At 58.1% G+C, this 27,973-nt stretch overlaps 1 long non-coding RNA gene across 1 annotated transcript; it reads left to right on the top strand.

Annotated features, from left to right (window-relative positions):
* The first annotated feature begins 190 nt into the window (after nt 1-190).
* Nucleotides 191-27,631, top strand: LOC121086224. The gene is made up of 4 exons (XR_005827306.1): nt 191-616; nt 14,002-14,365; nt 26,462-26,554; nt 27,131-27,631. It is a non-coding gene; the product is annotated as an uncharacterized LOC121086224 (long non-coding RNA).
* Nucleotides 27,632-27,973: the final 342 nt, after the last annotated feature.

Raw genomic sequence — 27,973 nt, 5'->3', positions numbered from 1 at the left:
CGCAGCTTCGACGGGAGGGTCCGGCCGCTCCCCGCGCCGGCCGCTTCCCAGCCCCGGGCACGTCGGGTTTGACCCCTGCCTTTGCCGGGGGGGGAGGGGGGGGGCCAGGGGGCGGCTCCGCCACAGCCCTGCCCGAGCGGGGTTACCCCCGGGGCACAGCCACCTCCCCGACGGGGCGGGCCGGCTGCTGCGGGAGGCTGGGTCCGGGGCCGGGGGGGGGCCCGGGGCGAGCAGACGGGCCGGCCCCCGGGGGAGAGCGGCAGCCGTGGCGAATGGCGCTGCCCCCGGGGGGGGGGTGACCCCTGCCCCGGCCCCACGCCCGGGCTGTCCCAGCCCCGCCGCTCGGGCTTTGTCCCCGCCGGCCGCCCCGTCCCTCCTCCCGCCCTCCCCCCGCCCTCCAGCCATCCCTCCGCCGCCGGCTCTGCCTCAACTTTAGAGGCAGGTCCCAGAGGCGCCGGGGAGCGGGAGCGGGACCTGTACCCGCACCGTCATCGGGAGGGAGCATCCAGACTCCATCCCGGGCCAAGCCCCCTCCCCACCCTGCCAGCCTGGGAAGGATGCGGCGACCCGGAGCTGACGGCGACCGCGGGCAGCACCAGCCCCGCGGGGCGAGCAGGTACTCCCTCCCCGGGACCCCCTCCCCGGGACCGCCTCCCGGGATCCCCCGTCCTCTCCCCGTCCCCCGACAGGGCCGGGGGCAGCCGCTCCGCCGAGTTTCCCTCCGAGCAGCCGCACGACCGGAGTCCCCCGGTTTGGGCAGCCCCCCGGGAGCATCCCCCGCCGGTGCTTGGTGCCCAGTGCTGGTGCCTGAAGCCTCCCGGCGGTGCCGGATCCCTGCCGACAAGGGTGGGAGAACACAGGGCCGCCCCGGGGGGTGCAGGGTGTCGTCCACCCCCCGGAAGGTTCACGGTCCGGGGCCCCCAGGATCTGCGGGGTCCTTCTCGGGTTTGCAGGGCCCAGCTGCGGGGAGCGGGTGAGGGAGAAAGGCAAGGAAGAGGAGAGCAGAGTGGGGGTGTGGTGGAAACCCCCGGGGGGCCCTTTTTGGCTGGGGCCGTCCCTTCCCCAGCCACTCTCATGACTCAGCAGTTCCATGCCAGTAATTTACAGTAATTATAAAGTGGGAGCGGGCTCTGGGGTAGGTCTGGGGGCAAATTTGGGTAGGGAAAGAGGCAGATCCTTGGGCCGCAGTCAACGGGGATGGATCCTGGGGGAGCATCCTGCCCTGCGATGGCCCCTGGGCCATGGGGGGCTGCGTGGGGCTGAGCCCACTTCAGGGTGCAAGTCCCTTTTGGGGTGCAGATGTCGAGCTGGGGTGCTCGGGCAGGCATTGGTGAGGCTGGGGTTGCATGTTGCATCCCAAGATGCCGGGGCAGATTCTTGCTCTCCCACCGAAACCATTGGGGTTTCTTCATTATTGGCAGCGAGGGGATGTGGATCGCAACCACCCTGGGGGGCTCCGATGTGGGAGCAAAACACCCCCGGGTGCACGGCGCGGCCGAGGCCCATTTGGTAAAGACCTGGGTGGGTTTTTCTCTTTGGTTATCTAGCTGTATGAGTGTATGTGATATCATAAAGCTAGAGAACCGAATGTAAAAACCCGCTCGCTATTCTCCGGGAGAAGAGCCCTGCCCTCCCGGCAGGAGAGGGGCTCGGTGGCCGCTGGCCCCCCCGAAGCACTGGCCCTGGTGCCTTTGCAAGGGGGAAAGCGGCTGGAAGCCAAACGTGGCTGTGGAGTGGAAATTTCAGCGGGGTTTTGTCTTTAATCATTTTTATTGAGGCCCAGAGCTAGTGCCTGTGCCGGGGTGATTATTTTGATTCCAACCTGGGCTTCCTCAGGCTACCTACAAACCCAGCACCTTGATTTTATTAATTTTTTTTTTTTTCCACTGTGGTTTTAATTTCCACGTCGACAATTAAGCTCGCTTGTGCTGGGTGTGCCAGAGATAAATTAAATGGGGCCAGCTCAGAAATAACCCCCAGAGAAACCCTGTTTATAACGAAGTAGAAGGAAAGTTGCTTAAATATATTACCACATGCAAATTGTAATTTAGCGCAAACATGTTTCCGAGGCCGATTTATCTACTGGGGAAGAGAAATAAATCATTGTCGCTTGTTGGTTATTCTGCATCTGCAGAGAGATTGCAGCTTTGTTCTTTGGAGAGGGAGATTTGGGAGCATCGCTCCGAGGGTGCTCTGGGCTCAGCGTCCCCCTGCTCCCTCCCACACCCCTCCGTGCTGTCCCTTGCTGCCCGTGGGTTGGGGTGTTGCATGCAGCCAGCTCCCTCTTTCCCTCCTGCTCCCTCCGGCTCCTCTCAGTCCCCGCAGCACCCGGGGAGACTTTCCAGTGCAAGGGACACGGGGCTGAGCCTGGGTTGCCCAGGGGCTGCAGGGACCGTGCAGGAGCGGGAGCGCTGGATCTGGCCCCGATGGCGGATGTTGGAAGAGGGGAAAGGCTGTAAGTGGTGACCCTGAAGGCCGAGCGGTCTCCAGTTATTCTGGGGAAGCTCAGGGAAGGTGTTTTCAGGTGCCTGGTTCGGAGTGTAGCTTGGAGTGGGCAGCAGAGGGAGGCCCCTCCATGGCCACAGAGTCCGGCCCTGCGCTCTCGGGCATTTGGCAGTGGTCAGCAGGGATGCTCTGCAGGTGAACCCGGGCACCCATGTGTTTAAACCATCACAGGATCAGGCCCTGGCCATGCTGCACCATCTACCGCTCTCCCACTGGAGGCAGGCCCGGCGCAAGGGGCACAGCAGCCCCAGCAGGGTGGTGGCACCAGGGCATGGCTGCTGGTCCCCTCGCCACTCGGGTCTGTGGTGCACCAATTCCCTGGCTGGGTCAGTGCCGAGAAACAAGAAGGGGAAGAGCATCAGCTCCAAATATTAAATCTCAACACCCTGATCCCTCGCTCCATCAGCCTCTCCCTGCCCTGCACATCCTGGCTTCTAGGTGGGGTTGTGCCTCCTCTTTCACCTGGCATTGCTGGAGTCTGCAGCAGAGCAGGAATCTGGGGTGTGGGAGGCAGGGGTGCACCTTCCTCCCTCCCGATAGATCTGGCTTTGTTCAGGCAGGAGAGGGGCAGATTCCTTGTCCCGGATCCCTGTGATCCCTGGCACTGATTCTGCACCCCCAGCCTGCACTCACAGCCTGGGCTCACCCAGTTTGGGCCTTTTTCTGGGCAGGGAGGATGTGGACCCTATATGTAGTGTGGGATAAAGCAGGGATGGCCTCTGTACACCCCAAAATATGGTGTGGGATAAAGAGGAGATGATTCCTTGTACACGCTGTGCCCCATGGAGCTGCTCTACCTGGAGCCTGGGGATGGGGACAGAAGCGCAGGTGTTTTTGCCGTGGTGGTGCTGAGCCGGGTGAGGACCTTTGCTGCAGCACAACGTGGGGCCGCTGCGGCATCCAGAGGCACCAGCTTGTCTCCTTGGTGGAGACACAGGTCTCTGGGGCAAATGTGCTCCGTCTGATGGCTGATGCCACCCTGTGCTCTGCTTGCGGGGCTGAATGGATGGGCCACTGTGCTGGGGGAACAAAAACCTTCCCCTGCTCCTCATTTGTCCTGAGCTCCTCCAAGGGACGGCAGGTTGCTGTTGGAGAAGGCTTTCCATGCCAGACCCGCTTACATCCCTTCAAGCATCTCTCCAGGATGTGGACCAGCAGTGAATGCTGGAGCTTTGTGTGGGTTTGGGCAGGATTTGGGCAGAGGCTGCCTGCACCGACCTGCCCGTGTTTCTGCAGCATCGGCGGAGGAAGCTGCTGACTGGTGGGAGCAGCGGTGCAGCAGCAGCGAGGCCGCATGGGGACAGCCGGGAGGATGCAAAGCGGCGGCAGGAGGGATGCACGGTGCACAGTGCAGGGAGTAGGTGCTGTGCATCCATCCTTCCCTCGCTGCTCATGGTCCCAGGCTGAAGGGTACCCCAAAACACACCACTACGCACCTTGCTATCCTGGCTGGGAGCAGAGGGGAACCAGCGCAGGTTCTGCCACGCTTGGGAAAGCTTCTCCTCCCTCCTGACTACTTGTAAACCATTTAGCAAGAATTTCTTAAAATAGGTTCCACTTTAAGGACTTATCTGCTGAATACCATTAATTTTCTGGGGTTCGTTAAAAGCAAACTTGGTATCATAGCAACTGAATCTATTCCAGGGAAGCAGCCAATTGCACCGCGCGGTGTGTGCAACCGAAGGCGAGAGAAAGGAGCCTTTCAGGTTTATTCTCGGGCTTGTGCCTTTGCAAGTGAAGTTTTAATTTTCAATGTTTTATTCCTTGCAGAATATTTTATAATTTCTCCCAGCAAATCTGCAGGGAGAGGAAAATCACCGCGCTGGCAAATATTTGCAAAATCGCCTTCTTTTTGTGCCGCCTGTGCGCGGGCAGAAGCAGTGGCAGAGGGATGCTGTGGGTGCTGGGGCTGGAGCTGGTACTGGCAATTCGGCCTCATGCTGGGGATGGATGGATCCATCCCGCTGGGGTTGATGCTGCCACCCCTATGTTACCCTCCGGAGCGATGCTGAGCACAGGCATCTCTGGCTGCCGTGGCTGGATCCAGGACCGCCCAGTGGGATTGGGGACCGCTGGTAAAGAGGACGCTAATCCCCGTCTCATTTCCCCAGCCTCGCTAAAGAAATAGTCATTATTTTCCTTTTAATCCCATCTCTCTCCTCTTTTCCATTAGGCCCTAAGCTGCAATCTTGTTCCCAGGGGATGTTACGCTGAGGATAATCCCGGCGCTGCTGGGGCGCTCGGCCCAGCTACTTTGGGCGGGGGGGAGCGGCAGCCCTGGGCTGAGCCTGGCCAGCCCTGGGGGTCCTGGTCCCTGGTGCTGAGCAAGAAGCCAGGCTGAGCATCCCAGTGCTGGCAGAGCAGAACGAGCCGGGGCAATGGGGTGCTCCTCAAAACCCTGGCCCAGCTGTGGAGATGGGAATAGCGAGAGCTGTTGGGATGCTGGGATGGTGCCGCCGCGCCGTGCCAGCTCGGGTGGTCAGAATCCATCCCTGGGCTTGGCAGGGGGATGGATGGGATGGAGCCCTTTGTGCTGTGAGGGATGGAGGGAGCTGGGGGGATACCGGGCGTCAGGGTGCTGAGAGGAGCCAGGAGGCAGCTCCACCTCCACCCCACAGCGCCAAACTCAGCCGAGAAACACAAAATGGCAGGGCCGGCACCTCGCCTGCCAGAGCCCTAAAAATAACGCCGCCCAAGACTGCCTCTTGCTGCCAGCAGCGCGGTGTTGGGGTTTTAACTGGGGACGGGTGTCGGGAGCCGTGTTCGCAGCCATCCTGGCTGCCGGCATCGCACACGTGTGCCTGGAGGTCGTTAAACCCAAATGTCCTTGTCCCTGGGTGAGAGAGTCCCCATGCCTGCTCCCCCAGCCCCACCACCTCCTCCCGCCGCACACTGGTGATTTTCCAACTTGATAGCAAGGAGGGGGAAAAAAAAAAGTAATTTATGATAAAAAGTATCACTTAAATAGACAGAAAGGGTAAAAGCCCCAGACAAAACCATATCCCTGAGCAGGAGAAAATGAAAAACAGTGATGTGTTTAACTTTAGGCTATTTAAAAATAACCATTGAAGAGGCAACAGTAAATAACAATTCCTCCCCATCAGGTATGTGTCACTGCGGCGGCCAAGCTCCTGTTTATTTACCCAGAGCTGGTGGAGGATGGCCCGGCCGGGGCTTTAGCTGCTAATTTTTATAGATGTCAGGCTGAAGTCTCCGACCCGGATAAATCAGATGCCGGCAGCGGACGGAGCGGTGCGAGAGCACTCAGCCCTCCTTGGTGCCGGAGGGGTGCGCGTGGGACCTCCACCCATGGGACCCAGCCTCGGGGGGTGAGATAAGACCTCACGTGTGGGGCCAGGTGCCCAGGATGTCGGGGTCCGTTCCCAGTCCACCAACTCCACTGGAGCCTTGCTTTCTCTCCCCCATTTTTTTTTTTTTTTATGGAGAAATTATTATTTACAGTTTAATATCATCATGTTTCTATGGAAACCCATGGCTGCGCTGGGTGGAGAAGTCAAAACCAGCCATGGAAATGGCAATATTTGAAAGCGAGCAGGGTGGGTGCTCACTTGCGCTGGGATGTGGGGACTGGGGTAGGGGGCAGGTGTGGGGTGTGGGATGTGGGGGGACCAGCATGTAGGTGATGCTCAGGGTGCTGAGGATGTGGCCTTGGTGGCTGCGCTTTGTCACTGCTGCCAAAGCCAAACGCTTCGCCTGGGCTCTTCAGCAAGCGGTTTTTCAGGATGCTCCAACAGAGCTGCGTTTGCTGAAGCCTTTCCCCTTCCCCACATCAGAAATCTTCCTGGTGCAGGGAAAGCCCCTTGGGAACTGATGGTGCTTCAGTGGGAGAGGGTTGGCCAAGCCCCCTTGCTGCGGGCATGTGTGGGCATCGCCCACCCCAGGGAAGCGCTACTGCTCCAAATGTAGGTCACGCACATATGTGCATCATCATATACATATGTTGACTTCAAAGAGCTCAGGCTCATCCTTGCCGATAACAAACCCGCGTGTGGCTGTTAAACAGATTTGCATTTCTAAACGGTGAACACGGGGCACGTGTGTTGTGTACTGGGGGGCTGGGGGTACCCCCCTGCCTGGCACCGGCACTGGCACTCATGCGGAAAGAGCAGGGTGGCGGCGGAGACCTTCTCCCCCTAATAGCCGGTGACAGGGACTTGCTAGTGGCGATGTCCCTGTGCTGGGCACGGAGCAAGGACGGAAGGTGTGCGATGTCCCCGCTTTTGTCAGAAAGTATCTATCAGAGCAGCGGGGAAAGGTCAGCGGGAAAAGCACGCGGGGAGGCACGAGTGGCCCCGAGGATGCTGTCCTGTCGGTCTGTCTGCCCTGCTGCGAACGCCAGCCAGTGATGCCCCCCCCTCCCCACAAGGACAGCAGGAGATTAGCTTAAAAAATCCCAGCTGCTTCAAAAAATAATAACTGTGGGTTTCGCTGCCTTTGCCTTCTGGTTTTCGAGCCTTTGGGGATGGTGTTTTCATGCTTTCCTCCGCTGCCACCAGAAATGTATTTATTTATTTTTAATGAAAAGCACGATCCCGGTGCTATTCTGGGGCTGGGCCTTGGCAAACAAGGGATGATGGTGGGGCTGGGGGCAGGGGGGGCTGCGCCTGTGCCGCTGCCGCTGCCTTTGAGGGCTGGTCCCCCCCCTGCGGCGGCTGTGTGAGGAGTGAGACCCCCGGCTCCACCATCCCTGGAGCTCCCTGGGAGGCTGAGCCCAGACTTTCTCTGCCCTAATTCCCCGGGAAACCAGGCGAGGGCTGATCCTTGCATGGCTGTTTATTATTTTCTATAAATCTTGGATTTCTAGAGCTTGGAGCAGACTTTTGGGCAACCTGTGGGCTTCATGGTGGGGGAAATCGAGGTGTGATGCACCTGAACCGCCCCAGCCCTGGGGAATCCCATCCCTTCGTGTGTCAGGTGGGGAGTATTTGCTCCCAGAGCATCAAAGGCTGGTGGTGAAACCTGGACCAGGAGGAGCTCAGGGTGATGCTGGTGTCTTTGGGGTCCCCGGCAGTCCCCACGGCTGTGCTGTGGGCTGGGGGGTATGACCACCAGCCATGCGTCCCCTCTGCTTGCTGTGCCTCTGGGTTTGCAAATCAGGGATGGGTGCTGGTACCTTTTGGCTTATTTTTTATATCAAAATCAAAGCAGATGGATAAAAGGGAGAGATGGGAGGGGTCCAGGCTGGGAACATTAACACTGGCTTGGCTGCCCAGGGCGTGGAAAGCCCCCTTGGCTCTGCATTTCTCCTCCCTTGCCAGACACCCCTTCCAGAGCAGACTTTAGGGATGAAACTCTGCACCAGAGGCAATGCATAAACCTGAGACAGGCACACGTGTGCTCCCACGCACACCCAGGCTTGCACACGCGTGTGCACGCGCAGCTGAGCCGGAGTTGGGGCCGGCTGCTCCAGGAGACGGGGTGCGAGTGGCATTTCAATGCAATCCAGGCGGGAACAATGAGGTGTGTTTTTAAGGGACTGTGAAAGGGGGGTTTTTGCTGAAGGACTGAAAAGGCGGCGGGGGGAGGAGGGAGCCGGGCAGCCCCTCCATTAGCTCAGTGCAGCAGCGAGAACAGCTGTGAAAAGAGCCCAGGCCTTTTTCCCACGCCCAGAGGAGCGGAGCGAGGGAAGGAGCCCTCCCAGCGAGGTCAGATCCCATCACTAATATATACACAGGCTGTGCCCTCATTCACGTCACCCCGGCGCAGGTTTGTTTAAGGCACACACACACTGACACTAATTTCTCCTCGCCCTCGCTCCCCCAGACGGCCCCATTATGGTCCCTGCTGCATTAAACCCTCCCCGTGCCCCGGCGACGGCTGGCGGCACCCAGGGTGGGTTGTTTTTTTTTTTTTTCTTTTTTTTTTTCTTCTTTTTTTCTTTTTTTTTTTTTTGTAATAATTCCCGCCCACCCCACCCCACCCCCCCAACACCTGACCGGCAAGGTCAAGACGAGCTGCCCGCGTCGTGGCGGCAGCGATCGGCTCTGTCCGGCAGCTGCTGCTCCAGGGCCGGCTCGCAGGAATGTGCCGCAGTAGCCAGGTCTCGCAGATGGGACCTGGCGGGGTTTTGACACCCGGGACTCAGCTGGTGGAGGCGGATGGGGGATGCTGAGCCTGGGAGGGGTGGTGAAACGACCCCCCCGCCATCCCAGTGCTGTGCATTCAGGGGAGCGTGGCTGATTGATGCCGGTGGAGGTCTGGCCTTGCGGCTGCTTGTCGGGGGTGGTGGGGGTGGTGTGAAGTTGTGCGGCTTTTCTGGGGCCAAGTTAAAGGATTGGTTCAACCCCCCCTCCCCCTCAGCCTGCAGTTTCCAGAGCCTGAACGAGGCGTGATCCCGGGAGCTCCGGTGCTGCCTGTGGGATCTCACCAGTCCTGATACGATGCCACCGGTGCAGGCCATGGGTGATGGCCCCATCCCACCTGCTGTCCCATGGGTCTGGCAGGTCCTGCCCCTACCCTTACTGCCACCGTCCCCATCCTGTGCACCCCAGCACTCGGGGGCGTCTGGGGGACATTGCATGGGGATGCTGGAGGGTGCAGGATGTGTGCATGAGAGGCTGCTCCGCCGTCCTGGCAGGGGGATGTGCAGGGGGTGAGGGGGATGCTCCTCTCCTGGTCTTCCCAAGCCAGGATCCGATTGCAGGGACTCCTGTCCCTGTTCGCCCTGCTGTGCTGCCGGCCCAGCCCGGCATCTGCTGAGAGACGGGCCGCAAATAAATCAGGTCTTGTTTATTCTCGTGCCTGGGCTTGGTGTGTGAGTTCATTTTAAAACGTTCTGCCTTAAATTACAGCCTAATAAATCAATACCCACTTAACGATGCAAGCGAGCGGGAGCAGTTTGTGCAAAGAATTAAAGTTGCCTCTGTGGCTTTCGGGCTTCACGAAGGGCAAAGGAGCGAGTCCCAGCAGGACCCTGTCTTGGGACATGCATGTGCATGGCTAGGACACGTGTGTGCATGGCTGTGTGTGACTAGAACACGCGTATGCATGGCCAGGATATGTGTGTATATGGCTGTGTGCAGCCAAGACACGTGTGCATGGCCAGGACATGTGTGTACATGGCTGTGCATGGCTGGGGTGCATGAGTCATGGTGGTGCACGGCCCAGACATGCATGTGCATGGCTGTGCATGGCCTGAACACACATGTACATGGCAGGGACACATGTTAGGGCAGGCGTGTGCTGTCAGCCACCCTGTGCAGGGGCTTGGGGCAACCTCAGAGCTAATGCCAGCCCGTGCCAGCTCCTCTGACATGGGGTCTCTCTGGATTCCTCCCCAAAAAGGCAACAATACCGTTCCCCCCATCCAGCTCCCACCTGCCTCTGCCTTGCCGCCCCCTCCCTGCTCAGGGCGCTTCGTTATGCCCCCACTAACAGCTTTCCCTGAGCATCCTCCTCCCCTTCACCCCTCCGCTCACACCTTTCACTTGTCTAATCCCCTCGTATTTGTCTGGGCCGCCTTCCAGGGCCACCCACCTCTTTATAGGGCCACTGCTAAGTAAACGCTGCCTTTGCTCTGCTAAAGAGGGACTCCTCCTCAGCACAGTTGGGGTTAGCGGGACAGGACCTTTCATGTGCCGCTCGCCTTTCTCAGGGGCTGCCCTTCACCTCCTGCTGCAGCACCCTCCATCCTCGTTCTCCTCCTTCCCAGGGGGTTGGGGCACACTGGGCTTTTGGTGCCCAGCATCGGGGCATCCGCAGCCCTGGCTGCCGTCGTTGCTTGCTCCCACCAAAGCTGCCCTTGGCGATGGCCAAGGACCCTCATCCCTGTCCCCCCCCCCCCCCCCCCCCCGGCTTGTGTAGAGGCTGGTTTTATCCCTCCCCCCTCGTCTCCCTTGCCAAGCCCTGACACTTGATGGCAGCCCATTCAAAATGCATGGGCTCCCCTTTCCAAGCGCCCCGGTCCTTTTGAACTAAAAGGATTTTCTCAGAGGCTAAGTTCAAATGTATGGCCGTTATTTATTTATCACCCCACTATGTATTATTCATTTATTTAAAAATGTATGGCAGCTGGGAGCCCCGTGTTTAATCACCCCACGGATGGCGAGGGCCAGGTGGAGCCAGCCCCTTGCTCAGCCGGTAACCTGGTGTGGTGGCTGCCGCCGGCCCGCCGGCCTCACGCCTGATTTACCACGACCCCAGCCAAAACTAACCCCAACCCCACGGCAGCCAGCGCCGGGCGGCCATGCCGGGTGGGCTCCGAGCTGGAGCTTCAGGGGGATGCCAAAGACCTGCTGTGCCCTGTGCTGTGTGGCGCTGGGTGGAGGTGCATGGATTTGGCATCTCCCTCCTCCCTGGCACTGCTTTTTGGGGTTGGGGAGGGGGACATGCCCTGCTTGCCGCCTGGCTGGCCCCTCGGGTGGCCATGGCTGGCAGAGTGCTGCCTGTCCCCAATACAAGGACGAAGTGGCTGACGTGCTGCTGCTGTGCAGGGAGGCTGGGAAGGGCTGGCATTGGGCTGTCAAAAAGGAAAAAAAAAAAAAAAAAAGAAGAAAAAAGGAGAAAACTGGCTGTGTTTTGCTTTCCTGGGGAGGAGGGGATGCATTCAGCCCTCCTGGCATCTCCTTGTCCCTGAGTGGCTTCACGCAAGGGTAAAGGACCGAGTCCCCTCACAGGAGCATGAAGGGTTAAGGGTGCTGTCCTTCCTCGCTAAACTCCCCACGTCCCCCCATGAGCCCCCACCACCCTCTTCCTCACTGGGACACTCACTAATTGAGACAGCTCCAGCCCCTGCCTCCCTCCTCTCCCCCTGGGGCTGAGCTGCCTCTTCCCAGGGGGAGCACATTGTCTGCTCCAGCCGGGTTGATGTAATCCCTAAGCCCGAACAATACTTCCCCACCCCACTCCTGCTGAAAGGGTATTAGTTGCCCAATGAGATAATTACTCCACAGGCCACCCTAATCATCCTGTCGGCCCAGCCGCTTTCCCCGCCGGGCGCCGGGCGATGAGCCACCCGGCTCAGCCCCAGAGCACCTGGGATGCAGGTTTGAGGTCCCCTCGGGTGATGCTGCTGGAGACGCTCACCCTCTGCGGGTATCCGGACCCCGAACACCAGCAGCAAAATACACCGGGGAAGGGGGATGTGCTGCTGAGCTGCCACCCCCAGCCCCATGGCTGTTGTCACCTCAAAATGCCACCCATGTGTGGGGTGCGGGGTGGGAGTCTTGGGATGCTGAGCCTGGGCTGGCAATGCCACTGCCACCTTGCTGAGGAAGCATGGGTGGGATGAACCCGCTCCCGGTGCCATGGGGTTTGGGTTTTTCCTGAAGTTACGTCCTGGCCTTGGCCTTCTCGGGAAGGGTCTGGGCTGGCAGATGTCCCACAAGTGCCCAGCAGCAAGCACAGACCCAGCAGCCCATCGAGAAGCCAATGATCAAGCTAAAATTTTGGGAAACAAAAGTCCATTTTTTTCCTTAAACGCCAGCATTTGCACAGATCTGATTGCAAAAAAACAGAATTTCAGCAATTGAAAAACCTGCCCCAACCAACAGGATAAATTGAGCACTTTCCTGAACTGGTTTAACAGGAAATAATCCCAGTTTTCAGCCTGGCTTTGTGCAGGTTTTGCTGCTGGAAGGACCCTGCCCTTGTTCCCGGGAACGTGCGGGGCTGTGCAGTGCACACATGGCAGTAGCGTGTACCAGTGGACACACGCATGTACCTGCACGTGCAATGCTGGCTGCTCGGTTGGGGTGAAATCGGGCAGTTTTCCCAGCTGGATGATGCCAGGGCTGGCTTTCCTCTCCTGGAGCAGCTAGGATGTGGCCATCGGCTGCAGAACTCCCCCGTCCCTTAATTGTCTGATGTGCTGGAACTGGGGATGCTGCAGGAAAAGGGACCTGTTCAGGGCTGCCGAAATGAAAGCCTAGTTCTTATTAATCCTGCTCTTTGCGGCTCTGGCTATGCTGAAGTCGGGGATTATCCCATCTGCCTTCCCGCACACCGGTACAGCAAGAGCGAGGCAGCCGAAGAACTAATCTCCTGTAGGTTTTGCTGATTCCATCAGGAACGGTGGCCGGGGCGGGGGGCTCAGAGGGGTTAGGGGGCCGGAGCTGGTCAGGGGGACATGGACCCTCTGCCACTGTGGATTTGTGTTGGGCTTGGGGAGGGGAGCTGCTGTTTTGTGGGATGTTTGGTGGGATGCTCATGGGGATGCTGGCTGGGATGCTCACTGGAATGCTGGCTGGGATGCTCACTGGGATGCTGTCTGGGATGCTCACTGAGACCAGGGATGGGGTTTGAGCGACAGGTCTGGCAGCACCACAGTCACCAGGCTGTGCCACCCTGAGCTCCCCCTGCCCGGCACCGCTGGGAATCCTGCTGATGGCACGGGGGCCGTGCAAGGCCAATGCTGCAGGAAGGACGAGGGATGTTGCCCTGCTGCAGCCACCGCTCCTCCCCATCCCTTTCTTGGCCGATCTCTTCTGACAGACAAACATCGGTTCTTTCTCCGCCACAAAGTCCTTGTCCAGCCAAGCACACAAAGCAGATCCATTATCTGATGGGGGACAGAAAGGAGGGGCCGGAGGGGGGGCGGCCGCCGCACAATGCGCACAAGTGGCGCGCGGGGCCGCCCCTATTGTGTCTGGGCAGGAAGGGCCGGGACCCACGGTGTGGCCCCCTCAATGGCAGCATTGTGTCTGAGCCCCCCCCGTCCCCTTGGGCATCCCCTTGGTGTGTGTCCCCCTCCTTCCCCAGCTCCCACCACCCATCTGGGGCAGCGCTGTCAACCCACCCTGTCTCCGGTCTTTTTGGGGTCCTGTCTTCCCATCGGATACCCTCAGGATGTTGAGGGGTGTTGGAGCGGTTGAGTTTTTGGGAGTAAAATGAATGGGCTGATGGGTGCCCCCCTCCCCCCCCCCCCGGCAGGGTTGTGCAGGGTGAACACGGGTGCTGGGGCCAGCAACGGTGGAATTCCTCGCCTCCCCATCCCATGATGGGTAATAAAAAGGCTGATTTGGGGCAGACCCAGGCACCCCCTCACCGGCGGTGGGGGATGGAGGAGGTGACAAGGGCACATCTGGAGGATGTTTGCCCCCATCATCTGAATCGGAAGGGTTTCCCTTCCCACAGGCTCCCAGGAGGGTTTGGCTCCTCTCCCTTGCCAATGCCATCCCGCCTGCAAAACGGGATGTGGGATGCAGTGCGGGGTGCGATCCATGGGGTGACGGACCCTCCCTCTAGACCCGTCCCTAAGCAGGGACCTGTGCAGGTGGCTGGAGCCCAATTGCCATGTGGGGTTTGTACATGGGGGCGGGTGTGGAGACCTTGAGGTCCTTCGCCAGGCTCTGGCAGTGCCACGAGAAACCTTTGCGATCCCCTTAAAGCATCATTTGGCCACATGGGCCTGCCCGGCGCGGCGGCTGGGCTGGGTAAGATGGCTCGGTTGATGAGTAGTGTGAGATCGGGAGGGGGGGTTGGAGGTGATCGGTTTGGGTTTGGAGGTGACAGCGTTGCTTGTTTTATTTTTTGCAGAGGAGAACCCCCCGCGTTGCTTGGATCACCACGGTCCAGCAGCATCCCTCACCGGTGACGGGCATGGGGTGAAGCGGCCAGAGAGATGGGGAGACCACCCACCCCGCAGCACCCTGGAAATCAAAAGAGAGAGGAGCCCTGTGGGGTGCTGTGGACTGAGCTTTCCTGCCCTTGGGAGCCACCGGACCGGGAGAAGGTCGCTCCTGCCATGGGTTTGCAGCAGCAAAGTTGGACGTGGCTGTTGGGGACGGGCTGGTTTGGTCACATCCCTGCACGGTGAGCGCAGCGCCCACGGAGCCAGGCACGGGAAGCTAGCTGCGCTGCCCTGAGGATGCTCGAGACCCCTCTGTCTCTCCTGAATGGGGTAAGTTTGGGATTTTCTTGCTTTCCTTTTTCTTTCTGCAAGACCAGCCCGCCGGCATTGGGTTTTCCCCGCACAACCTCCCGCCAGGCTCTCTCCAGCCAGGGATCTGGGGGGACCAGGGAGCAGCGCTGCAGAAGCGGGGGCACCCACGACAGCTCTGTGAGCGGCTGCATTGCTCCTCGCCGTCGGGGCCAGGCAAGCGGCTGCAATTGCCAGGCTGGGAGGTGCCATGCTGGTTTATTTCTCATTGTTTTTTGGGAAAAAACCCCCACTTATTATCCCCATTTTATTTATAGTTCTCTTTGAAAACATTTAAATTCCCCCCACCCCCCACCTCCAGCTGGTGGAAGGCTGGGCTAATGGTAACAGCTTTTGATTGCAAAATAATTGACTTTTCCCCTATTTCCTCTCTAATGTACATCTAAAAATCTTTATGACTCAAAACCATCCTTTTCTATGACTAAATGGCATAAGGGGGAATCTTCCCCCCTTGCCTCTCTCTTTGCCCCCAGCTGGGTGGGCAGCCTCCCCCACCACCCACAGATCCTCCTGCTCCGCCCCATCCAAACCCCCCAAATCCCGTTTGTCCTGCTGGCAGACACTGGATTTCGCCGCCCAAGTGACTCCCAGCTCCTTCTGGGAGCCTCTTTTGGGGTGACGGTTTCACCCCAGCCCCCAGCATCTCTGGGGAAGGGGGTGGGCAGGTGCGCAGCCCCGCAGCAGCAGCAGCATCGCACCCCTGGGAGTCAGTCAAGGGATAAAACCCACATCCCCTGCGGTCCTCACTCCTCCAGGTTTTTTCACGTGACGGCAAAGCTGTCCGAAACATTAGAAAAAATAACTTTCACCTTTCCCAGCGTGAGCCTGGCAGCCGGTGCAGGCGCTGCCGCGATGCCCGTGGGCAGCCCACGCCCTCGGGGCTGGTTTTCTGGCAGGGATTTGGTTCACTCCCAGTTGCACAATGGGGAGATAAGGAATATTATCCCGTTTTCCCCCAAAACAATGCCTGCGCAGGAAGGCTTTTGAGTATCTCCTTGTTGAGGCTGGATTTTCTTGGTTTTCCTGCTGGCTGGCACCCCAAGGGGGATGTGGGGTGCATCCCTGTGGGTTCACCCTCTGGAGATGTGTCTGGGATGCTCCCATGGCACAGGGCTGTGTCAGTGCTGCTTTTTAGGGGGCTGCCACCATGCCTCGCTCCCCATCGCCCACCCCCTCCAGCAAATACCTCTGGGGATGCTAATCCCCACATCGACCGTCAATCTCCATCCGCGGAGACCAGCGCTGTCCCATCTGGAGACCCCGAGGTGCAGGGATGGAGTGAGGAGCCCCAACCAAGGGTGAGGGGCATACTAATACCCCCAAATTATGACGCCCCATGTCTTTGAACTCCCCTCCCCATTCATTGTTGCTTCGTTCCTTCTCCCCTTTGCTTTTAAATACCCTCTTCTTCCTCAAAGCGATATTAATGATGGTCGGTGGGGCTTGGTGCCAGCACCCGGCGCAGCCCTGTGCCCGATGGGTGCCCTGAGCAGATGCTCGGTGCCGCGGGCAAAAGCCATCCTCCTCCTTCTCCTCCTCCTCGCTCTAAGATGGCCGGCGGCCCCAAAATGGTGCTGAGCATGAGACGCCATCTGCAAGGCTGGTCCCACGCCCGCCGTGGCCTTTTTATGCAAAGGGGAATTAATTAGATTTGAATATGGTAATTAAGCCATCAAGCCCTGCCGGGTGCTATGAGGTCCCTTCTTTTCTTCGGGCTTTCTTCTCACCCCTCTCTCCCGCCGCCCCTTAACCCTTCCCCCTCCGCTTTTTGCACCCAAAGTACCGCTCCTGCATCTTAATTAAACGCCTCGTCTAGGCAATGCCATCGTTGCCCCCTTTCCCGTGCTAGATCCTGTCCCTCTTGGTCAAGAGCCGTGTCTGAACCCTGGGGGTGCCCGTCTATCCCCCCAAAAAAGCCCGGTGCTCACAGAGGGATGCAGGCGACTACCCAGAAGGAGAAGTGGGGTTTTGGCCGGTGATGGCCACAGCAAGAAGTGGGTCCAAAATTAATTCCCCAAAAGTTGGGTGGTATTTTAAGCCTCTCTGATCTTGACATTCCCAATATTGTCTTTTTTTTCCCTTATGTGCCGTGGGGGTCCTGGTGTCACCCACGTGCTGCCCTTGGCTGATGCACTGAGATAGGTGAAGCTGTGATTTCTCCAGGGTATTTTGTGATGGGAAGGAAAAGAATCAAGAATTGAAGGAGCTTCCAACCTCCGTGCCCAGAAAAGGATTTATTTTTTAAATTGGGAATTAAACCTTTTCCCATTCCTACATTTCCTAATAGCATCCATCCACTTACCCTGACCCGTAACTGCTGGGTCTTTATCCACCTGAGCCAGGTGATGGTGCAGAGACCAGAAAGGAAAATGGGATCTGCACAGGGAAAAAAAAAATTCCCTGGAATATTTTTTATACATCTATCTATATTTATAAGGAAAATATTTCTCTTTTTTTCCATTTACCTCATAAAGCAAGCGAAGGAAATTGGGAATACCTGCGGGAGCTCGTCAGAAAAGCCCCCAGGCACTTTCTCAGCAAGTTGCTGAGAATGCGAATCAGCTTCTTTAAAAACTGGAATATTTGCAACAGGGTCATTTCTGGTAAAACTTCTAATTGTACCGGCAAGCTGCTTCCACCCAAACCCAGGAAAAGGCTGAGATGATACGTCTAGATACACACATCGATGGGGGGGTGTATCTATCTGTGGTGCTGGTAAGAGGCTCCCAGGGGTATAATCCCAGCCGGCAGCTTGGCGGCAGGCGGGGGCGATCCTGGGGCTGGGGGCCCCTGCGCTGCCCCGCAGAGCTGGCTCTGACCTACATCGTGGGTGCTGGATGCAGCCCCCCCAGCCCCCCTGTGGACACCCACTCCCCACGGCTGGCGTGCCTGTGATGACCAACACGGGGCGGCCAGGGCCCTTCCACATCCCCAGCCTCCCCCTTGGCCTCAGTTTGGGTGAAATAAGGGAGAAATGATGATTTTCTCCTCCAGCTCCTTCCTCAGGGCAGGCACAGGGCGCTCACGCCCAGCTCTGGCAGTGATGCTCTGGGTGCCTGTGGGGACCAGTTCCCGGGCTCTTCCTCATCCCCGACCAGGCTCTGGCCTGCTCCTGAGATGTATTTCCTAGCTCAGCCTGGAATAGGACCAGGAGACCTGGCAGCCCAAGGACCCACCTTCGTGGGGAGGCCAGCACCAGCGTGCTCATCCCCACGGCCACAGTCCTGCCGACCGCTCCTGGGATGGCAGAGGGGGGAGAAAATACACTGGAGAGAGGGAAAGGGAGCAGGAGAAGGGAGAGGGTAAGAAAAAGGAGGGAAATCTATAGAGCAAGGGAGGAAAGAAGCCAGTGTGAGAGAGAAATATAGGAGAAATAATAAAAAATATGGAAGCAAAAGGGGCAGAGTGGAAGAAAAGAGCAGATAACAGAGCGATGGGCTGAGGGACAAATCAGGGAGAGGTGATAAAGCGGGAGATGGTCAGATAAGACAGAGGAGCCCAGGCAGCGCTAGCAGGAGGCAGAGCTGGGCTGGTACCCATGAGAGGATGCTCGAGGCTGCGGCTCACACCAGGGCTCAGCCCCTCCGAGGCTGGAGCAGCAGGGTGGCAACGGTAGCAGCGATGTCCCTGCCAGACTGGAAAGACCCAAAGGTCTATGAGCATCCCCATATCTCATTAACCAGGGTTCCCAGCTAATGAGCCCGGCCCAGCCGAGCAGGTGAGCAGCACCCATCGCAGGCAGGTGGCTGTGAAGCGCAGGGCTATAAATCTCCCGCGCGGTGTGGGTGCCGCCGAAAGCTTTCCAGCAGGATTTATCTCCCCTTCCCACTTTCCCCGCCTTCCCGCAACCGCCACGTGGATTCCCCGCGGCAAGGGAAAACAAGCGAAGATGCTTTCTTTTGTCTCCACCACCCGCTCCGCCGTGGCTCTCTGGCTCTAATCTGCCTCGGCCTCCTCCCCTTCATTCACAATTTTCTTCCCACCTCCACAGTGGAAGAAAAGGAACAAACCTTTTTTTTTTTTCTTTTTTTTTTTTTAATGGGAAAATAAATCGAGGAGATGGTGGCAGTGCTGGGGAAGGAGGGATGGAGACTTCCCAACAGCCGAGCCTGGCTCTGGCTGGTCCCAGGGTAACCCCAAGGGTGTCACCTCCCTGAGCTCCCACACGACGCTCACCTCAGCTCACTGCTGCTCGTTATTCTTTAGAGCCTTTATAGACCATTTATGCTACTTCTGTGCAAAAAAAATATAATTTTTTTAGAAAAATAATGTGATGGATGCACTGGTGAGAGCTCTGCACTGGGGGAGATAGGGGGGAGGATGGAGACAGCTTAAAAATTACAGTGGGAATTAGCAGGAGTCTGAGCTGTTGTTTGCGCTGCCCATTAGCATCTGCCTATTTATCTGTCACCAGATCCTCGTGGCATCTATCCATCCATCTGGATCCTTGTCAGTCTGTCTGCCTATCTAATTATCCATTAGCATGGCAAAGCCCCCCTGACAGCAGTCCCGGCAAGGCAGACGTGAGACCACCTCAGCTGCCCTTCCCCATCGCACGGATGCTTTTATGAGCGTTACCGACACGCGAGCAAAAACCCCGCTCCTACATGTCACCAAACAATATGTTCTGGTGGGCAGGGAAGGTTCTGCAAGGCTGCGGGATGCGGATGTGGGAAAGCCGGGCTGGAGCCAGCAAACACCAGGGGTTGCATGGCAGGGGTTGTCTGTAGGGTGTTGATTATATAGGGGGGTGCGTGTGCACGCTGCCCTAGACGTGCCCAACGTGCCCCGCGCTTTCGCTGCTCACAGATGCTCCATCTCGCCCATGGGAAGCAGAGCCGGAGGCTTGGGCACCGCCATGCCGTGGGCAGCTCCGGTGCCGGCGGCTCTTTGTGCCCGCGCCGCTGCGTGGGGTTTCTTTGTTCGTGGCGCTGGGCAGGTTCCCCCTCCCCGCCTGCCCACTGGCCCGGCCACCGAGGAGCAAATCAGCGGCGTTTGCATATTCAGAGCAGGTGGGGGCCCATATGCCTAAGATGCACCAGACAAAATTAGCCACCATAATCATAATCAAGTGTGCCGTTGTGCTGGGGGAAGGGAGAGCCTGGCAGACAAGCCTGATAATTATGAAGCTCAGCATGTGCGCAGCGGTTTTGCAACAATTATGCCTAGCTCAGCAAGCCGGCAATGATGCTTGTTACAACCACCCTCCGACGCCCACCGGTAGCTGGCTCCCGGGAGGGCTGCGCCGGTTGGGAAGGGGGCACAAGGCTGGCGAGGGGCCGCGGTCAGACCCCCTCCCGGTGGGTCCAGCCCTTTGCAAGCTGCTTTGTGGCTTGGTGGCAGCCATAGCTTGGGCATCCCTTGACGAGCTGCCCCCTGCTCTCCCTGTACCCCAACCCATACCCTCCTCTTGCAGCTAAACCCCCACTTCCCACCCAGACTAAGCCTGAAGTGCCTGAGGCATCTCCAGAAACCATCTTGCCCAGCTCCATCAGCACCCTGCAGCTCTTGCCCTGCATGGAGAACAACACAAACCCTTTGCATAAAGGAGCTCCGGCGCTCCAGCTTCACAAAAATCAGTTTATATTTGCCTCTCAGGACTTTCCCATCCTCCTCTGCTCACCCTGCTCTTTGCAGGGGTGTGTTATCTCCCATGCATCTGCTCCGCGGGCTGGGAACGAGGGCGGTGGCAGGAGGTGACACTCCAGATTCATCTCCAGCCGCCAATGCTCAAGGGCCGGTGTCATGCAGCATTTCTCTGAACGAGCCCTGGGGAAGGGGAATGGGAAGAAGCTGCATGCGCGCGAGGCCGACGGGAGATGCTCTGTGGTGCAGTGAGGACCAGCCCCTGCGCTGTGGCCTTGGGAAGTGGCAGCTCCAGGCTGTGCAGACATGGCTCAGCATCGAGCGGTGGCAGGATGCTCCACGGCGCCGTCCAACCTGCATCCAGTGGAGGAGGAGGAAGATAAATCGGTTTCCTTTTTTTAAATAGGCTGGAAGCTGCTCTGGCTCACAGGGTAGTGCTGGGGGATGCTCGTGTTTTCCTGGGGTGCCCCAGTGTGATGGGAACAGGGGATCGAGGCTGTAGCTGTTCCCCTGATGGACTGGCTATAAAGAAGTTCAGCGTGCATGGAAATCATGACTCTGCTTTCCCCAGCATCCTTCCTCCTCCTCCTCCTCTCTCCCATGTGCCGTTTGGGTGTCAGGATGAGCCACCCCCCCCAGCCCTAGGAAAACCCTGCCTGAAGCACAGCGGTACCTGCAGCTTTGGGGTTAAAGAGCCCCAAAAATGGATTTTCCATGCAGGGAGGTTTGTGGACATACCCAGCATCCCGGTCCTTTCTGCCTGTTACGTCCCAACTTGATTAACAGAAGGAAGCACCAAACCAGCAGGGAAACACCCATTGGCACTGGAGGATTGCTCCGCTCTGCACCAACGTCAGCCAGGGGCTAGTTTGCTCTGAACTAGAGGATTTATCAGAAGATCATGGCAAAGCTGGGAAAGGACCAGTTTGGTTCATTTATGCTGGGGCATCTCCCAAAGTCCATTGAAACAGCCCCAAAATCAAGCTCCTGCAGGACGGAGAAGCACATGCCTTTGGGGACAGCACGTGGGAGCAGCTCCACATTGCGGGGGGGATTTAGGGCTCCTGAAGATCCAGCCCGGCGGTTGGAAGAGCCATCAGTGTCAGTCCCTGGGTGTCTGGCGAGTCATCTGGGGGATCTGCTGGATCCTTTCTGGGCTGGCTTTTCCCCCAAGAAGCAGGGAAGGATGTGAGCCTTGGCAATTCCCCATTGCTCGGGATCTGGTCCGTGCCAAGAGGCTCTCGCTCTTATCCATGTGGGAACAGCAGCAGTAGCATCCGACTCAACTGACCAATTTCTGTGCAGCTGGAGCATCCTGGGATGCCCACACTGGCCCAGTTTCCCACCCGCAGAGATCCACTGCTTCAGCCCTGGTTTTGGTAAGGTTTGGAATAACTCTGCAGGAACTTGGATTCATGTCCCACCCCTTCCTGCCCAGAATCACCCATCAAGGAGAAATCACCTTTTACTAGGATTTTCCAAATCCCAGGAAACCGGGATCATTGTTTTCACCAATCCTCCTCTTTCTGCCCCACATGTTCAGGTTTCCCTCGTTGATCCCTTCCTGAATAAACACTTTTGCTTAAACCATCTGCTTTGGAGCCTGGGATGCTGAGGGGGCTTCCCAGGACTTTGATGGGCTGAGGGCAGACCTCGAAGCCCCCCATGCCCGGGGGTACTGGGGCTGCACCCATCCACAGATCTCTGGCAGAAGGATCTTAAATGCTGGAGCTTTGAAAATGAGCTTTCAGTTGTTTTAATTGATAGAGAAATCAGGGCCATGAGCAGAAACACAGTAAAATAAATCAGTGTTGCACTTGTACCACCTCCTCTACCCCCCCAAAGCTGGTTTGGGAGCAAAGCAGCTTTGCAAGACTTGGGAAAAGTGAGAAAATAGCCCCACCTGTTTGCTTTTAAACAGGCTGGGTGTATGGGAAAGAAAGGAAGAAAAAAAAAAGCTGAAGGGCTGCAAACAGTACCCAGAACCAAGCCGGGGCACATTATTCATGCACATGCTCTGCAAGGGGCAGGATCCACCGCTCTGCACCCCACGGGGCTAAAGAGCAGCGACTCTCCAGACTATAAATTCCCCGATTCCCTGGATCTCACCAGCCTGGCTGTTATTGAGATGCAGGGAGCAGGGGAGAAGGTGACTGCCGACTCCATAAATATTATTGGGGGTGACGGGGCTGCGCAGGGCCGGCGGGCGCGGACAAAGCGCCCATTGAGCTGTCGGCGGAGGCGCGACGGCCCAGCTGCCGCAGGGAGCCAGGACAGGGGTCAAGGTCAGAGGTGGCCCCTGCCTGTATTATTCCCACCCCCCCGGCCCCTTTCCTCATGCCCATAAAATTAATAAAGTTAACTGAGTATCGCCAGCTCAGGTGTTGATAGCAGCAACCGCGTTGCTCATGCAGGAGGGGAAACTGAGGCACAGTGCAAGAGCAGAGCATCGCCCCTGCTCTGAGGGGGCAGTGCTGGTGCCTTTATCCCTTGGGGGCCCCTTTTGTGAGTGTATTTGATAACATATAGGCTTGTTCTAAAGGATGGCAGACTTGACATCCCCAGCTCCGTGCTGGAGTGACCCCAGGGCCATGCCACCACGGCCGGGAAGCCTGTGCTCACTCCAAATCACCCAGCACCCCTGTCCTGTGCCCGGTTCTCCCTGTGCCAGGAGTTTCTCCATATGGATGGAGAACTGGAACGTTTGGCTGTGCGTGGCAGCTGCTGCAAGGGCAGCCCCCGACAGCCCATCCCCTGCCCAGGACTGGGGGTTCAATCCTGCTGCCACATAAACTTAGATTTTTAGAATATTTTACTCCTTATTAAGCAATCCCTTAGCAACGCTTGTTTCCATGGCAAAGAGCAGAGAACTTCCATGCCGATGCTGAGCTTTGCCTTAAACTATAATTCAGCTCAATTTATTTGGGTGCTGCCCCGTGGGCCAGGTACCCAGCACTCACAGGGGCTGCCCACTCTGGGATGGACAGTGGGTGCCCATTCTGGGTTCCCGGCCAGGCTGGGGACACAAAGCAAGGTCAGTTTACCTGGGAACAGGAGGTGTGCAGCATGCAGGTCTCTTGAGGAAAGAAAAAAAAAAAAAAAAAAAAAAAAAAAAAAAAAAAGAGCTTGGGGTATACTGCACACCCCAAAAATCTCACCCCCATCCCCTACAAGCCCAGCTCTGGAGCTCCCGGAGTTTAAAGGCAGAGCTGTGCCCAGCTGTGGGGCAGCCCAGGCTTCCAAAATTACACTAACGAGCCAAGCCGCCAGCAGGTCTGAGGGTGTTCCTTGCTTCCCTGAATCTCCGAGCCTTAAGGAACTCAAGCAAACGAGGTGCAGGATGCTGGGGCAGTGCTGGGTGCTGGTGGGTGCTGCAGCACCAAAGGTGGGTGCTTTAGAGCCCAAGGCAGCGGGGGCTGGCACCGTACGGCGAGAGCTGCCCTTCCAGCAGCCTCGCTTTCCCAAAGGCACGTGTGAGTTACTGAAAAATTGGGATTCCGGTGGAAAATCCAAATTGAAAGGGGATTGTTTCATTTTCAAACAATCCCCGTGATGTTCTGCGCTCCGCTTGGCATTTTCAAAGAAATTGGTTTAATTCTGCTCCCTCCAGCCTCAATGGAAAAAAACTCAGCTTGGGAGAGATGGCAGGTTCCTGGGACAGACCCTCCACGGCCACATTCCCTCCAGGAATCTGCCAGGGTCCCTGTTTTCCACCCCAGAGCCCAAAAGCAGCATTTCTGTAGTGCGAGCCTCCCGGCAGACCTGGCATTGCTGGTTTTGCCCGTCTCCATCTCCCTGGGAGGAGAAAGGAAACTCTCCCTTCTCGCCGTGCTTTTATTTTGCTGCAGCGTTAACGAATTCTTGCAGCAGTTCGTGCCCTGAAGGAGCCTTAAAACCTCCCAAATTTGACAGCCAAAAATAGCTATTGCTCTGCTTGTTTCCAAGTGTTTACTAGCCCTGATTTATTTCCCCCGGTTATTTGAATCCGTCTCATGCTTTGAATCCCAAATCCTAAGCAGAATGGAAAAAAACCCGCATCTGTCATTTAGATGCTCTTGCGCTCATTTAACGGAGGGGGGGGGGGATTATAATTTCTCCTCGCTGAAAGAGTGTTCCCCGTGTCAGGGGTCCTGGGGAGGGCTGGAAAAAGCTGAAAAGCATCATGAGATTATTGGCTCCTGGGATTTCCAAGCATCCAGACTGTGCGGCCGCTCCAGGAGTGCTTTTCCCAGCGTAGATATCCCCGTTGGCTGGGGGGGGGAGCTGCCGGGGCTGCGGGTGGGCAGAGCTCAGGGGGACCCGTGGGCAGAATTACTCAGTGGTGCGGGAGCCTTCGGCAGCAGAATTTTGGGTGGCACCCCGGGGCACCCCCTCTGCCCTGTGCTGGATTAGCCCCCGCCGCATCCCTCCTCATCCCTGCCCCGCCAGGGGTTTGTGCCTGGCCTCCCTGTGCACTGCTCAGGGAGCAACAAAAAGCAAAAATGTCGAATTTTGGTGTAGAAGGACCCAAGTCAGGCACCCACAGGGCAAACCCAGCACCCAGCTACAGCCAGGACAAGGCTCCTGGTGCTGGGGGGGGGCATCATGGGCTTCTGGTGGGAGAAAATCCTGTGGATTTTCTTCACACACAGCCAAAATCTCTCTTCCTGATGGTATTTTGGGCCACCCAATGCTGACTCCTGGCTCGCTGTAGCTCTGTTTGGAAAGTTTTGAAATTCTGGGGCGCTGGATGATTTGCATGTAATGTTCCCCCCTGCTCAGGACCAGCAGCTCTGGCACCGAGCACCCGCTGGGCTGGGCTTGCCTGTGGGCGAGGATGGGCTGAAAACCTTCCTGGAGCTGGGGATGAAGGGATGAAGGGCAGTGAGGGTGGATGGGGCTGTGGGGAGAGGATGGTACCCCCCATCTTCCTCGTTTCCCCAGATCCCCCAAAACAGGCTCAGCTTTTCTCATGCACACACACGCGTGCTCGCCTCCACCATGCTGCTGGAGAAGGGGCAAAATTAATCCCTATGGAAATTTATTTAAATTAATTCCCTGCCTGGACACTCAAGCTGTTCCCAGCCTGGTGAGGGCAGGGCAGCCGGGGGAGGAGGGAGGACCCCCTGAGCACCCCAGTTCTCCCCTTACAGCCCCATCTCAGGGAGGTTATATCCCCCAGGCAGTGGCCCCAGTGGTGCTGAGCTGTGCCACAAACCCAGGTTTGGGCTCATAAATTGTCCCAGGACTCCCCGGGGGTCACTCGTGTCTTGCCCCCATGTTGGAGCAAGGAGAAAATGCCGGTGGTTCTCACTGCGCACCGGCAAACTCACTGTGTGCTGCAGCAGGATCGGGCCCTTCCCATTCCCATCGCATGGAATGAGCTGCTGAGCTCCTCATCCCAGCCCCGGCCGTCCCTGCGCCGGGCACTGCACAGATGCTCAGCTCCAGTGGTCTCACCCCACAAGAGAGGGGAGGTGGGGGGCAGATGGGGACCCCCTTGGCTACATGGAGGCAGAGCCAGCACCATAGTGAACCCCAAGCTCCCGGAAAGTGCGGGCAGCCTCCGTGTGTGCCCCGATCCCGTAAGGCAGCAGTGCAGCCCCCCGGGAAAGGGGGATTGGGAGCACCTGCATCCCCCATGCAAGGCTTCTCTGAGGTGGGGCGCAGGCATGGCACTGTTGGCGCAGGGAAGGGGTGAGGGAGATCTGGGAAGAGGGTCTGACATGGGATTGTGGTGGGTTTGCTGGGAGCCTGGCCTTGCAGCGGACCCCTCCGGCAGTGAGCATCTTCCCTGCACCCCGGTGGCTTTGCAGCATCCCAGGGATGGTTGCCCAACTGGGCTCTGGCATCCCAGAGATGGTTGCCCAGCCAGTCTCTGGCAAAACCCAAGCATGAAAGCACTGGGGAGGAGATCTTCTAAGAATGACATTCATGATGGAGCATCAGGCAACCTCGGCATGTGCAAACACGCTCACGCATCCCCCAGCCCTGTGTGGGCACCCATGCACGTGGTATGGTGCACCGAGGACATCGGTGGGCTCAGGGTCTGAGGGGCTGGGGGAAATGCTGGGACCTGCACTGATTCCCCACCCCACAGAGGCGGATGGACCTGAACCCCCAAAGCTGACAGAGCCCTGGCAGGGGATCAGGGCTGGGTGAGCCAGCGAGAACAGGCACTTCTCGGGGATTTATGCCATGCAGCACTTGTCAGCGCAGCTTTAGCACCCCATAAAGCAACACCGACGGCTGAACGTGAAGGGAGAACACAAGGATGCCCCGACTGGCCAATTAATGAGCAAATTCGGGCTCAGACCCTGCAAAGCTGTGAGGGGGGAAGGCTGGAGGGGCGGGGTGGGGGGAGGGGTACAGCCCTGGGGAAGAGGAAAAATGCAGGAGGAGACTGGAATAAGGGAAGGGGTGCATGCAGGGTGATGTGGCGGGGCAGCCCCGGTGCAGACAGCAGCTAACGCCGTCTATGTTCATCCGCAGGCAGCTGCCCGGCAGCGCAGTGGGGGCTCTGTGGGCTGCACCCCGCAGCCAGGGTGTTAGAACCCCCTGCAACCAACCGGCTGCAACAAGGAGGTGAGTGAAGAGGTGCCAGCGCGTGCCCCGGGGACGGCGTGAGGGTCAGCCTGTTCCCAAGAGACCTGGCACAAAGCCTGGCTCGGTGAGGATGTTTTGGAGAAGCGGGTGGGAATGGGGGAGGTGGGGACCCCGTGAACCCCACAGCAGTGCCCAGGTGACCCCCAGGCACTCACTGCTTTGGGATCATCGCCCTAAAGGTCTTGCATGAGTTTTGCAGGACACAACCCCCTTTCCCACCCGCGCAGGAGCTCTTCTCCCCATTAGACACTCATTTTTCCCGCTCCTGCTGTCACCTGCCCTCTTTCAGGATGTCCCAAGGTGTCACCAGTCACTTAAATACAGACTGATCCCAAAGTCCTGCCTGTTCCCTCTGCTGGAGTCTGGAGTCAGAGCCCTGTAGAAACACCCCCAGGTGCCTGGCGGGCTGGGGACTGTGGTTGTGGGGACAGCAGGAATCCCTGGGGCAGAGAGCTGGCATGGTGGTGACAGTCACCTCCCGGCTGTCCTGTAGGGACTCAGCACCAATGCTCACCGGATTGGGACTGGGCTCACACCAGTTTCTCCCATTAACAGGTGATGTGAGCGGATGCCGTGGGGGCCGGGTGGCCAGGAAGGCTGGAGAAAAGCCAAGGCTCGGTTCGAAGCACGGGCAGGATCCGTGCGGATGCCCTTCCCACCCCCGGGGTAAGGGCTTGCTCCCTCCTTTCCCATCTAAGCAGCCCCAAGGCTGAAGCCAGACGTGCCCAGGGCGTCACACTTGGGGGTCCCCCCCCAACCTTGCTGCCAGACGAGGTGCACGGACCGTGAGATGGCATTCCAGGAAGCTGGAAAGACCCAGAGCTGCTGACGCCGAGCCCGAGGCATTGGGAGGACGAGGTCTGCAGCTCAACGAGGCGAAAGGGAAAAAAATAATTATGTGCATTAAAGGTGTTCAAAGCCCCCAGCCGTGTCGCAGCCACATGTGCCACTGGTGTCTGAGAAGAATTTTGCCCCTTTTTCTTGGAGGACCCCCCAAATCCCTGCAAGACCCGGTGTCCAGTGTGTGTCTCCTTCCCAGCAGGTCGAGCTTTTTGCCTGGCCAACCTTCCCCTTCCCAGCAGCAGGAGGGGAGGGGGTCTCAGGCCTGGGGGGGTGATGTCCTGTCCCCTCTGGGCTGGGGGGAGACAGGAGCAGCTCAGCTTCAGGCTTGGTCAGCGTGGGGACAGGCACGTCTCACCTTGCCCTCCCTCCCTCTTCCTCTCCTTGTTTCCACCCCAGACTGGGAACTGGGTCTGGCCCTGCTTTGCTGGTCCGCAGGGTTCCCCACGGGTGGCCCTGGCAGGGGACAAGTGGGACAGGTTGGGGAAAGGGGGAGACGGGAGGGACAAACACCAATCCAACACCACCAGCTCCCAGCACACTGACTGGTTGCTCCAG

This window comes from Falco naumanni, chromosome 4, assembly GCF_017639655.2.
Source record: "Falco naumanni isolate bFalNau1 chromosome 4, bFalNau1.pat, whole genome shotgun sequence".
Classification (NCBI taxonomy): Eukaryota; Metazoa; Chordata; class Aves; order Falconiformes; family Falconidae; genus Falco; species Falco naumanni.
Note: the sequence above shows the minus strand (reverse complement) of the source record. Positions and strands in the feature narration are given on the sequence as shown.